This window comes from Protopterus annectens, chromosome 1.part1 (genome assembly GCF_019279795.1).
Source record: "Protopterus annectens isolate FY-2018-M chromosome 1.part1, PAN1.0, whole genome shotgun sequence".
Taxonomy (NCBI): domain Eukaryota; kingdom Metazoa; phylum Chordata; order Ceratodontiformes; family Protopteridae; genus Protopterus; species Protopterus annectens.
The window spans coordinates 801,736,287-801,748,588 of NC_056726.1; positions in this window are offsets into that span (position 1 = coordinate 801,736,287).

Consider the following 12,302-nt stretch of genomic DNA (forward strand, 5'->3'; position numbering starts at 1 on the left):
ACTACTGTTCATACTAGTGATGGACTGCATTAGCAAACAGGTCAGATGGGACAGCTCAACAGAGCTGGTGTATGCAGACTCTGAACAGGAACGTCACCAAATGACATAAGAATGGAATGCAAAAATGCAGACACATGGGATGAAACTGAGCATAGACAAGGCAGTGGTCATTCACAAAGGTGCATACCTTATCTTAGCAATGGTTACTCTGCATTTAGTTGATCTGCTCTGATATCTAGCAGTACAACATCATCTTCTGTGATGGAGAAATACAGCTCTGTCATACCTATATGTTTTGCCCGTCCACATTCACTTTGAATGACATTTTAAGGGGCTGGAAATGTTTTTCTATGGAAATGGATGCCTTATGGGAGTCTTTCTTTGTGGCAAGAGAATTGGGCTTCCTAGGAGAGATTTTCTTGGCTCTCTTTTCCTCTGGAGATGCAATTTGTGAAGATGGAAGCCAGCAATGCTCTCTTAGTCAAAGCTACTTCAAATTCAGGGTTCTGGCATGAGTATGACTTGAGAAACATATCCGTGTATTTATTGGAGTCTATGACAGTTTGAGATAATTTATTTATTTTATTTATTTATTTGACATTTGTTGATGGAGATAGTCCAAATGAGTGGTAGCCCTTTTTCTGTGGAGGTGCGTGGAGAAAAGCTCCACAGTAAAACAAATAATAAGCATTATACAATAATTTGGGTAAAGCATATAGTATACAATAAAACAATTAACAAATCTCTAAGTTGCTACCCTATATACTTAAGAATGAGTTATAGCAGAGACTAGAGAAGGGAAGAATTAGACAATTACGAGCAAGTTTTTATAACAGTGAAAGTAAAGATAAGCTACAACTAGATAGAAAGAGTAAAATGTTGATATAAGTGGGATACAGTATAGTGTGGTGTCCCTTATAAGTAGGTGTTGAGAGTCGAGTATGGAGGAAATGGAGGGCTTATAGAAGGAGTGAAGGATGATTTCAGGTAGGATGGTTACAGTTGTAGGTCCAAGTACTGTTAAGGTATGTTTTGAGAGTTTTCTTGAATTTGAATTCATGATGGTGGGTAATATTTCTTATGATCATGGGAAGTTTGTTCCATGCAAGGGCATGAAAGTACCTGTAAAAATTTTGTCCAAAATAATTTTTAGGTTTGTGAATCTGTAGGAGACATTGGTCCAAGCTTTTGAGTGAGCAAGGTGGGCTTATAGAGAGAGACAAATGAGGAGATGCTGGGGCAGGAAGAGGACTTATTCAGAATATAATGTATAATTCTCTATCTGTTAAACGTAGCACTTGCTCCTACAGTACTTATTACCTTGATACGGCACTCTTGTCATAGATAGTACCCCAAAAAGGCAACCCCCCATTTCTCGGTCACCCACGTCCCCCGGAATCTTTTTTAAAGTTTTTTTTGTCTATTCCTTCTAGCATGTCGAGGGATCAGTTGCTAGTGTCCTCTCCTGCTCAGCTGGTGAACCTGGGAATATTGAGGCAATGTTACAATTGCCTCATGTACACAGACAACCCTCTCCTCCTCCCACAAAACACAAATACATGCGAGAGATGCAACTACACGGCCAAACTGGAGGCTGAGCTCTCTCAACATAGGACTGGCAAGACCAGTCAGGAGGAGAAGGTTACCACACACACTATAGACCCAGTCTCACATATTACCATTACAACCTCAAATCATACACATAAACACACAAAGACATACTCGGAGGCTCTGATCAAAAATCTACCAAAACAGCAGAGGCCACCAAAGCAGACACCCAAACAACCACCACCTCAGAACACAACACCTGCAACACATAGACCTCACAGTCAGAGTGTCAAACAGTCACAGCCCTTAAGGCCAAACACAATGCCAGACACACTAGTCATTGGTGACTCCATAGTCAGACACACTGACGCCCCGCCACCAGACTGAGTAAGGAGAAGGTCACAGTAAGCTGCCTGTCGGGCGCTAGAATCCGCCACATAACGCAAGCACTCAGGTCTCTCAACAGCAGGTACAAATATGATTCAGTCATTGTCCACGCTGGTGTAAACGACCTGAGACGCACTCCTTGGACTACATGAAAAGAGACATTGAGGAGCTCTCTGATTATGTAGCCCAGACAGGTATGACCCTGACCTTGAGCAGTATCCTACCTTCACCAAGAATGATGCCACAATACAGAGATAAGATGATCAGCTTTAACAATTGGCTTAAACACTGGTGTCATTCAAAGGGGATCCAGTGTCTGTCTGCCTGGGATGACATGCTGGACAAGCCACGCTGCTTCGCAAGGGACGGCTTGCACCTGTCACCCCTGGGATTCCGGATATTGGCAAAGGCTCTTGCCACCCCCATAGTGCCTTTTTTAGGCAAGGCTCAAATTCTAAACCTACCACCCTAGAACACAAAAAGGAAAAAACTAAGGGTAATGCTGCTCAATGCCAGAAGTCTAAATCTCAAAATGCACGCACTCGAGGCCCTTCTCAGTATGGAGAACATCGATGTCTGTGCTGTGACAGAAACCTGGTTCAAGGCTCCTGAGAGCACCCCGGCGCTATCAGGTTTTACCTCATATCATGCTCCGCCCCAAAATCTGGACAATACCAAGAAAGGAGGGGTATCCATATTCATCAAGGACACCCACACCTCAAGACTGGTGGCAACGCACGATGCATCGGAGACCATCCAGGTGCAATTAACCATAGGCAAGACTGCTCTGCAAATTGTAGCATGTTACAGGCCACCCTCACAAACTCAGGAACCTCACATGGCCTTCCTGAAAACACTAGACTATTTGTATGTATCACCAAACACCATGATACTAGGTGACTTCAATTACCCTAATATAGACTGGGAACACTACTCAAGCCCAAACACCCTAGCCCAAAAGTTCCTGGAATTCATAAACTCAAATGCCATGGAACAACTAGTCACCATCCCCACAAGAGGAGATAACATACTTGATCTCATCATCACGAACATGGGAGCACAATGTTCAACACCGAGGTGTACCCTCACTGGTGAGATCAGACCACAAACTAATCTCGCTGGAGGTCCTCATCCCACCCCCACCTGAAATAAAAAGACCACAGTAAAGAACTTCTCAAAGCCGACTTCACACTTCTAAAGACTAGTGTGGTCTCCTTTAAGGCCCCGAGCCGCGGAAAACAGTACTCAAGCCGCTGAATCACTTACAAATGCCTTCTACCAGCACCTGCAGGACTGCATGGATAAGGCAATCCCAAGCAAAACAAAGACTCTTTGTACCAAAGGCAAGCATCCAGTCTGGTGGACCCCAGCCATAAACAAACTCTACAACAAAAGGAGGAAGCTACTACAAGATAGAGCAAAATCCTTAAAAGGTAAGACACCCTTGATCACTATAAGTAAAAAACTTAAGAGCTCTCATAAAATCATCCAAAGCAAATTTCGAGAGAAAAATAGCTAAAGACTCAAAAGACAATCATAAGGCCTTCTTTAGCTATGTTAGAAACCTGGGAGGAAACTCCCAGATATGCTCAGAGCTAGTTCAAAATGATGTGAAGATTACTGATCCTACAGACATTACCAACATACTGGCTGACAGGTTCAGTGCAAACTTCTCCCTCCCCAAAAGGAGAGATATCTATACCAAACGATTGCAGCCCCCAAACATCTCCAGCGCCCAAGTGAGAACTGCTCTCTCCAAAGCAAAAACACAGCATCCATGGGACCTGATGGTGTCCCCGGCTGTGTGCTCCATGAACTCAATGAGGAATTAAACCCACAGCTAGGACAGCTGTTTAATCAAAGTCTTACCTCTGGATACGCACTCCAGGAGTGGCGACTGCAACTGTGGTACCACTTCACAAAGGCGGTGCCTCCACCGACCCTGGAAATTACCGCCCATTAGCTTGACAAGCCTTATCTGCAAAGCCATGGAGAGGATCATAATGGACCTCATAAATAAAGACATAGGGAATTTGCAGACTTTGGATCCAACCCAGTTTGGCTTTGTCAAAGGCAGATCATGCCTTTTAAACTTGGTTGACTTTTTCGAAACAGTCACCAAAGCCATTGATGAGGGAAAGGCAGTCCATACAGCCTACCTCGATCTGGCTAAGGCCTTCGATACAATACCCCATTCGGGTATCATTGAAAAACTCATCAGCTTAAATGTCAACCCATACATCACAAGATGGGTTGCAAACTGGCTGAGTGACAGAACCCACAGGGTCAGAGCTGCTGGCGCCATGTCAGACTCAAAGCCTGTCACAAGTGGTGTCCCACAGGGCTCAGTCCTGGGCCCACTCTTGTTTGGCATCTACTTTTCCGAAGTACAAGCAAACACAGGAGGGTTATGGCTGACAAAGTTTGCAGATGACTGCAAACTGGGCCATAGTAGAAAACACATCTGACACAGATATCCTTCAGAAGGGTATCACAGAAACGGATAACTGGTGCCAGAGCCACGGCCTAAAGTTAAATGCCAAAAAATGCATAGTCATACCCTTCGGGAAAAACAAGGTTACCCCTAGCTACCAAATAGGTGGCAATCCACTGAGCACAGAAGAAGTTATCAGGGACCTGGGGACCCAGGTTGATAGTAGTCTGTCATTCGACACCCATGTAGCTAAAGTAGTTAGGAAGACCTTCTACATTGCCCACCTTATCATGAAGGGATTCTCATCTAGATCAAGGGAGGTCATAGTCTCCCTTTACTCATCACTCATCAGACCAATGATTGAGTACAATGCCCCATTCGGAATGTATCTGACCCGACACTTGCAGCAGCTGGAGAGGCCACAAAAGTTCCTCACCAAAAGGATAAAGGGTCTCAAAAATCTGTCCTATGCTGCCCGACTGAAAGAACTCCAGCTCTATTCAGTCGCCACCGCTTGCTCAGAGGTGACCTTTGCCTAACATACAAGGCCATGTCAAACCCAGATTTGATGAATATGCTTCACCTCAAAAATCTAGATCCATCAGAGCCACAAGGGCGGGAGACTTAAACCTTGACACGGCTATTAATAGGATGTGCTGGAGGGATAGATTCATCACCCAAAGACTCCCTATGCTGTGGAACAAAATCCCGGTACATGTGAGGCAGAGCACCTCGCTGGCCTTGTTCAAGAGAAATCTTGACCAATGGATGGGAGATCGCAGATATACCCCAGGGATTACCTCAGTGTCACTGCTCGACAGAGGCACAGAAAAATAATGGGTATAGTTCCCCATACTAAAGGGGTGGCCTAAGCCACAAAACGATGGGCTAGGCTTGTAAATGCCCTCGGGCAGATAGCCTAGTATGAACCTATGAACCTATGAACCTATAACAAGAAGTTGTATAAGAAAGAGATGGTTAGGAAACTCTAACCAGTTGAGTGTATGTAGAGCTTGACAGTTGTATGATCTGGAGGGTAGATTGACAGCAAGTCTTGCAAATTTGTTGTAGGTAGATTCAAGTTTGGAGAGTAGTGAGGTCTGTAGGTAGGTAAGGATTTGGGAACTGTAGAAGAGATTGGGAAGAAGGTTGGTTTGGACATGTGAGGTTGGAGAGTTAGGTGTGAGGAGTATTTTATTTCTGTACAGAAGGCCAAGCTTAAGGTGGGTTTTCTTAATACTATGGAGAAAATGGAGGTCAAATTTGAGTTGGTTATCGACTATAGCTCCAAGGAGCTTAGTGTGTGTATATTGGGTATTATAGTAGTGTTGTTTAGGGAAGAGATGGTAAATGAGGATTTCAGGTGGTAGAGAGATTTTGGGAGGAAGAGAAGACGTTTAGTCTTTTTAGGGTTAAATATGAGTTGGTGGTTAGTAAGCCTAGTTTCGGTGAGGTTAAATGATGTTTGAGTTGGGGTTAGCAGGCTGGAGGAGTTGTCAGCAGCTAAGATGATAGAACAATTGCCTGCGTACTTTATGAGGGAAGACTGAGGGCAGGATGTGTAGAGCTGGTTGGTGAATATGTTAAAAAGAAGGGGGGTTAAGATAGAGCCTTGGGGGATGCCCATTCTGATGGGGAGAAAAGAAGATAGAGCAGAGAGCCATTTTACAGATTGCTGTCTGTCTGTAAGGTAGCTGTTGAACCAGGAGATAGTAGTAGGAGATAGTTTGAGTTGGGAGAGTTTGGAGAGTAGGATGGGGTGAGAGACAGTGTCAAAGCCTTAGAGAGATCTAAGAAGAGGCAGGACACTCATTTATTATTGTCTTTTGCTAGGGAGATAGAGTTAGTAAAGGATAGAAGTGCAGTAGTGGTGCTGTGGTGGGAGTGGAACCCATGTTGGATAAGGGTGATCAGGTTTTCTTGAGTGAGATAAGCAGTAATTTGTTTGTGAACACAGTGTTTGAGAATTTTGGAGAGGGGAGAAAGTGTGGCAACACGTCGATAGTTATAGAGCTCTACTGAGTTACCACCTTTGTGGATGAATATGGTGTAGAATTTTTTCCAGAGAGTGGGGACAGTAGATTCACTAATTGAGAGGTTAATTAAGATGGAGACAGGGTATGCTATGGAGTTTGCAGCAGCCTTTAGAAAGAGGGGTGGCAGGTTGTCAACTGAAGGGGAGCAGGATTTAAGTTTGAGAAGAAGCTTTTTAATGTAACTGGTTGGAATGGGATTTAGTGAGAATGGGTTATTTTAGGTTTGGGATGAGGAGGAAGGTGTGGAGTGGGGATGGTGGGAATTTTGTGTGAGTTTCTGATGATATCTATGAAACAGGTGTTGAACATGGATGCAGTTTCTAGGGGAGAGTGATTGGGGTATGGTTTAGGAGTAGTGGGATTAACAGGGTGGTGAGTTTGGTTAACCATATTCCAGAATGGTTTTTGGTTTTTGGGTTCTGCAGTTTTGGGTGTGAGGTAGTAGAAGTCCTTTTTGTCCATGTTTGTAAGTTTTTTTTTGGTTAGATTTCAGAGTTGCCTATACTTTTTATAGTGTGTGGGATGATTTGGTCTTGGTCCAGAGTTTCCAGGCTGAGTTTCTGTTTTTAATAAAAGACTGAGTTAAGTTGGTGAGCCAGGGGGAAGAGAGGGATTTGACTCTAACTATTCAGGTAGGGGTGAGGGAGTCTAGTGTATTTGGGAAGATGGAGTTAAACTGGAGAACAGCTTCATCAAGAAGTAGGGGAGTGAGGAAGGTCCAGTTGATAGCAGAGAGAGTATTGTTAAATGTGTTGGCATTAAAGTTGGATAGCTTGTAACATTCTTTGAATTTATGAGGTCTGAAAAGTTGGGGAGAATATCTTTGAACAAGAATGGGGGAGTGGTCACTAATGGAGTCAGAAAGGGATTCAGGGTGGTAGTAGATATCAGGTTTAGAGACAACAATTCAGTCATGTATTGAAGCGGTATTAGTTTATGAAGAAAAGTAGGAGAAGAGATGAGTATTGAGTAAAGATAGAGGTTTATGCTGGTGGAAGGGATGTTGGAGGAGAGGTAATTGATAGTGTAAAAGGAGAGGTACGTGGGACTTGGGTTCGGATTCTGTAAGACTATATTGTATTGGTAGGAGTATGAAAATTAGTGTGTGGACCAGGATTGGAGTGAATGCCACTGGAGAGTTGGAGGATATTACAAGGATGCAGGCAAAGTGATTTTAGGGGAAGAGGGAGAGAAATTTCAGTTTGGTTTTGTGATGTGGTGAGATCTTTCGAGGGAATTTTATTTTGGGAATAGTGAAACCATTACTGTAGTAGAGTGTGGGAGAGATGGGAAAGGAGTAGGCTTTCATTGTGAGTGGAATAGTGAGAGGAGGTGGGAGAAATAGGGTCTATATGAATCTGAGAGTGGTAAGAGGTGAGGTTGGATATGAATTCAAAAAGAAAGGATGAGAAGAGGGGGAGGAGCATAATGTAGGGTTTAGTGTGGGAGGTGAGTGTGTAGTAGAGAGTATAGAATTGGAGGAAGGAGTTAAGGATAGTGGAGTAGGATCTGATAGGGAGAGGTTTGAATGAAGGGGAGATATGGAGAAGGTGGGGCTGGGAGGAATAGCTATAAAGGTAGATGATCCAGGAGCGGGTGGGAATGGAGGTAGAGTAGGGGAGTGGAGTGAGCCCGAGCAAAGTGAAGGTGAATGGAGCAGGGCTACACTGAGCAGGAAGAACATGGAAAAAAGAAATAATCAGTAAGGTGAAAAGTGGAGACAAGGTAAAGGTAAGCTAATTCTGGAGGGAAGGGACCTGGCCAAACCAGGGGGAAATCAGAGAGATAGAGGAGTTTGATAGCACAGCTTGGCCTGAGACTGTAGGAGCAAGGGATTAGGATGAGGAGTGGGGGGAGATACACTACACAAATAGATATATAATGCTCTGTGAGGTTCTATAATAGAAAATTAAGAAGTGAAGTAGGGCCCAGCAGTTAACACAAGAGACTAGTGATTAGAAAATGGGAGGGTGGTGAGTTCTGGTGATAAGGTACCGTTTAACTTGCACAGTTAAAAAAGGCAGAAAGAAGTTTAACTGCATAGACATACTTTGCCTCGGTTGGGTGCCTTGTGGCAAATAGTAGGGTGTTTGTTGTTCAGGAAGTCTTTGAAAATTCTTTAATGGCTTGTTTCCGCTCTGCAGGTCAGAGGAGTTGGGATTAGAAGGCGTTTTGGAATATGGTAGGCTGGCTGATGGCTGAAAAGTCTGCAAAACAAAGAAGGTAGGTTAGGGGGATAGGATAGGGTAGAACCAAGAGTAAATAGTGGTGAGAAATAAGGAAGGTAGATAGATTTATATAGATAGCCAGGAGTAGTTAGAGGAGTGCTAGTAGAAGGAGGCTGAGTTGATGTCAGATAGAGGAGCAGAAGGGAAAGATACATCAAGATAGAATCATAAGGAGAGTGCAGTTAGCGACTGATTATCTCTGTTCATCAGTATGTAGCTAGTAATAACACAGTTTCTAAGCAGTAAGAAAGACAGTGGTAATGGTAGCTACATTTCCACACAATTGCAATAAGGAGCCTTCAGTAGGAGCTTTAGTTATAAAAGTTTTCATACAATTGCAATAAGGAGCCTTTAGCAGGAGTTCTAGTTACAAAAGTTTCCATACAATTGCAATAAGGAGCATTCAGTAGGAGCTCTAGTTACAAAAGTTTCCATACAATTGCAATAAGGAGCATTCTGTAGGAGCTGTAGTTCAAAAATGCAATTTGGTAAAACAGTAGATGCAGTTACAATAAAGAAACTGTGTCCTGGTCAGACAAAATTCATAGAGGCAGTAAGAGGTGCGATTGGAATGGACTCCGAGCTAGTAGTGCAACTGTATAATGAAGCAGTTATGGAGATGGGCAGCCCGTTTGCTGGTTGAAGTATTCTAGTTGTTTGCAGGTTTTGCAGCTAAGTGGTACCTCACTATGTATTTATCAAATTCCCCAAAAAGAGAACTGAAACTCACTGGTTACTATAGTACAAGAGCAGTCTGGAAAAAAAATTCAGTGTACATTTGCTAGTCAGTTCCTTGAGCTGTGCAATGAATAGGATGAATGCCTTTCCTTTATGACACAGTTTAGTGGTATAGTCCTGGGCCAGGAACTCTTTATATACAACAAAAGTTACATTGGCTGACTTCTGCCTGGCTTTATTAGGCTTCAGAAACTTCAAAAAATGAATTATGAAATGATGGGGCAGGAAAGCATTGTTCTTGGAGCCTTCTGAAGAATATGATGCACATTTTCATGATTAATAAAATTCAGAGAGAGTGGGAGATTCCTGCAATTCTGCAAAGATAAACACTATTGTTTAGAGCTTTATGTTTTTCCACCCTTCATGCCTCCTGTTATTTATATTGCATGAGCAGTCAAACATTATTATCTTCAGAACTCTTGGAAGCTGAAGCTCTCCTGAAGCTAAAATCAAACAAGGGATCTGGATTACATTTTGCATCCAGGGAAGTACATCTATATTACTGCACTTATCTAACCCTTTAAGTCAGTTTTGTTTCCTAGTGTAAGAATTGTCTCATGGTCTTTGATGACCTTCTATTACTCAAGTAGTAAATAAACTCCAATTCAAAAGGAAAAAAAAACAAAGTCACAAAATGGATGAAGGTTAGCGCTTTCGTTTACTCAAAATCAGCAAACTTCCTCAGACAACATAATCAGTACACCAACAAATTTAAATAGGCAAATTATATGACATCACCAACACAGTAATACAAAAAAAGCCCCCATTTAAAGAGCCTTATCAAATTATAAAAATATATATATATCTCATATGCATGTATGAACATCTCTATAAAAAACACATACAAATGTATATAAAAATCTATAAATAAAAACTTAAACAATAATACAATCTATCTATTAAGGGCTTTGATTCTGAGAATACTTTTAATAGAAATACTATCATTATGACCCGGGGGGACTTGGACATTCAGTCTCAATTTGCCAAACCAATTCTTTTTCATCCAATCTCAAGGATGATGGTCCCCCCTACAATTGTCATCCATTTTATCAATGACAAGAAAGGAAAATTCATGTGTAGGGTTCTCATTTACATGCCTAGCTAAGGCATTATTTAAATTAAGCTTACTAATATGGTATAAATGTTCATAAATCCTGTTTTAAGGGGTCTTTCTGTTCTCCCAACATAAAAGGCAGAACAAACACAATAGGAACTTAAATAAACAACACCTCTTGAATTACAATTAAATCTGCCCCAATATAATATTTTCGATTATGTATAACAAAAAAATTAGTAGTGTTAATATATTTGCACCAATGACATGTGCCACATTTGAGCATGCCGCAATGTGGTAAATAGTAATAAGGTATCACATTTTCAAGAATAGTTTTCATGTTTTTCCCTTTTCTAAATACAATTTTTGGAAAGTCCCCCACACTATTCCTAACCATCCTATCCTCCAGTAGGAAACACCAATTCTTAATAAGAATAGATTTTAACAAAGGCACATCCAAAGAAAAGGTAGTAATAAAACTTGTATTCTCGAAACTTTTGTTAATGGAAAGATTTAAAATTTAAATTTAAGCAGTAAGAAAGACAGTGGTAATGGTAGCTACATTTCCACACAATTGCAATAAGGAGCCTTTAGTAGGAGCTTTAGTTATAAAAGTTTTCATACAATTGCAATAAGGAGCCTTTAGCAGGAGCTCTAGTTACAAAAGTTTCCATACAATTGCAATAAGGAGCATTCAGTAGGAGCTCTAGTTACAAAAGTTTCCATACAATTGCAATAAGGAGCATTCTTTAGGAGCTGTAGTTCAAAAATGCAATTTGGTAAAACAGTAGATGCAGTTACAATAAAGAAACTGTGTCCTGGTCAGACAAAATTCATAGAGGCAGTAAGAGGTGCGATTGGAATGGACTCCGAGCTAGTAGTGCAACTGTATAATGAAGCAGTTATGGAGATGGGCAGCCCGTTTGCTGGTTGAAGTATTCTAGTTGTTTGCAGGTTTTGCAGCTAAGTGGTACCTCACTATGTATTTATCAAATTCCCCAAAAAGAGAACTGAAACTCACTGGTTACTATAGTACAAGAGCAGTCTGGAAAAAAAAATCAGTGTACATTTGCTAGTCAGTTCCTTGAGCTGTGCAGTGAATAGGATGAATGCCTTTCCTTTATGACACAGTTTAGTGGTATAGTCCCGGGCCAGGAACTCTTTATATACAACAAAACTTACATTGGCTGACTTCTGCCTGGCTTTATTAGGCTTCAGAAACTTCAAAAAATGAATTATGAAATGATGGGGCAGGAAAGCATTGTTCTTGGAGCCTTCTGAAGAATATGATGCACATTTTCATGATTATTAAAATTCAGAGAGAGTGGGAGATTCCTGCAATACTGCAAAGATAAACACTATTGTTTAGAGCTTTATGTTTTTCCACCCTTCATGCCTCCTGTTATTTATATTGCATGAGCAGTCAAACATTATTATCTTCAGAACTCTTGGAAGCTGAAGCTCTCCTGAAGCTAAAATCAAACAAGGGATCTGGATTACATTTTGCATCCAGGGAAGTACATCTATATTACTGCACTTATCTAACCCTTTAAGTCAGTTTTGTTTCCTAGTGTAAGAATTGTCTCATGGTCTTTGATGACCTTCTATTACTCAAGTAGTAAATAAACTCCAATTCAAAAGGAAAAAAACAAAGTCACAAAATGGATGAAGGTTAGCGCTTTCGTTTACTCAAAATCAGCAAACTTCCTCAGACAACATAATCAGTACACCAACAAATTTAAATAGGCAAATTATATGACATCACCAACACAGTAATACAAAAAAGCCCCCATTTAAAGAGCCTTATCAAATTATAAAATATATATATATATATCTCATATGCATGTATGAACATCTCTATAAAAAACACATACAAA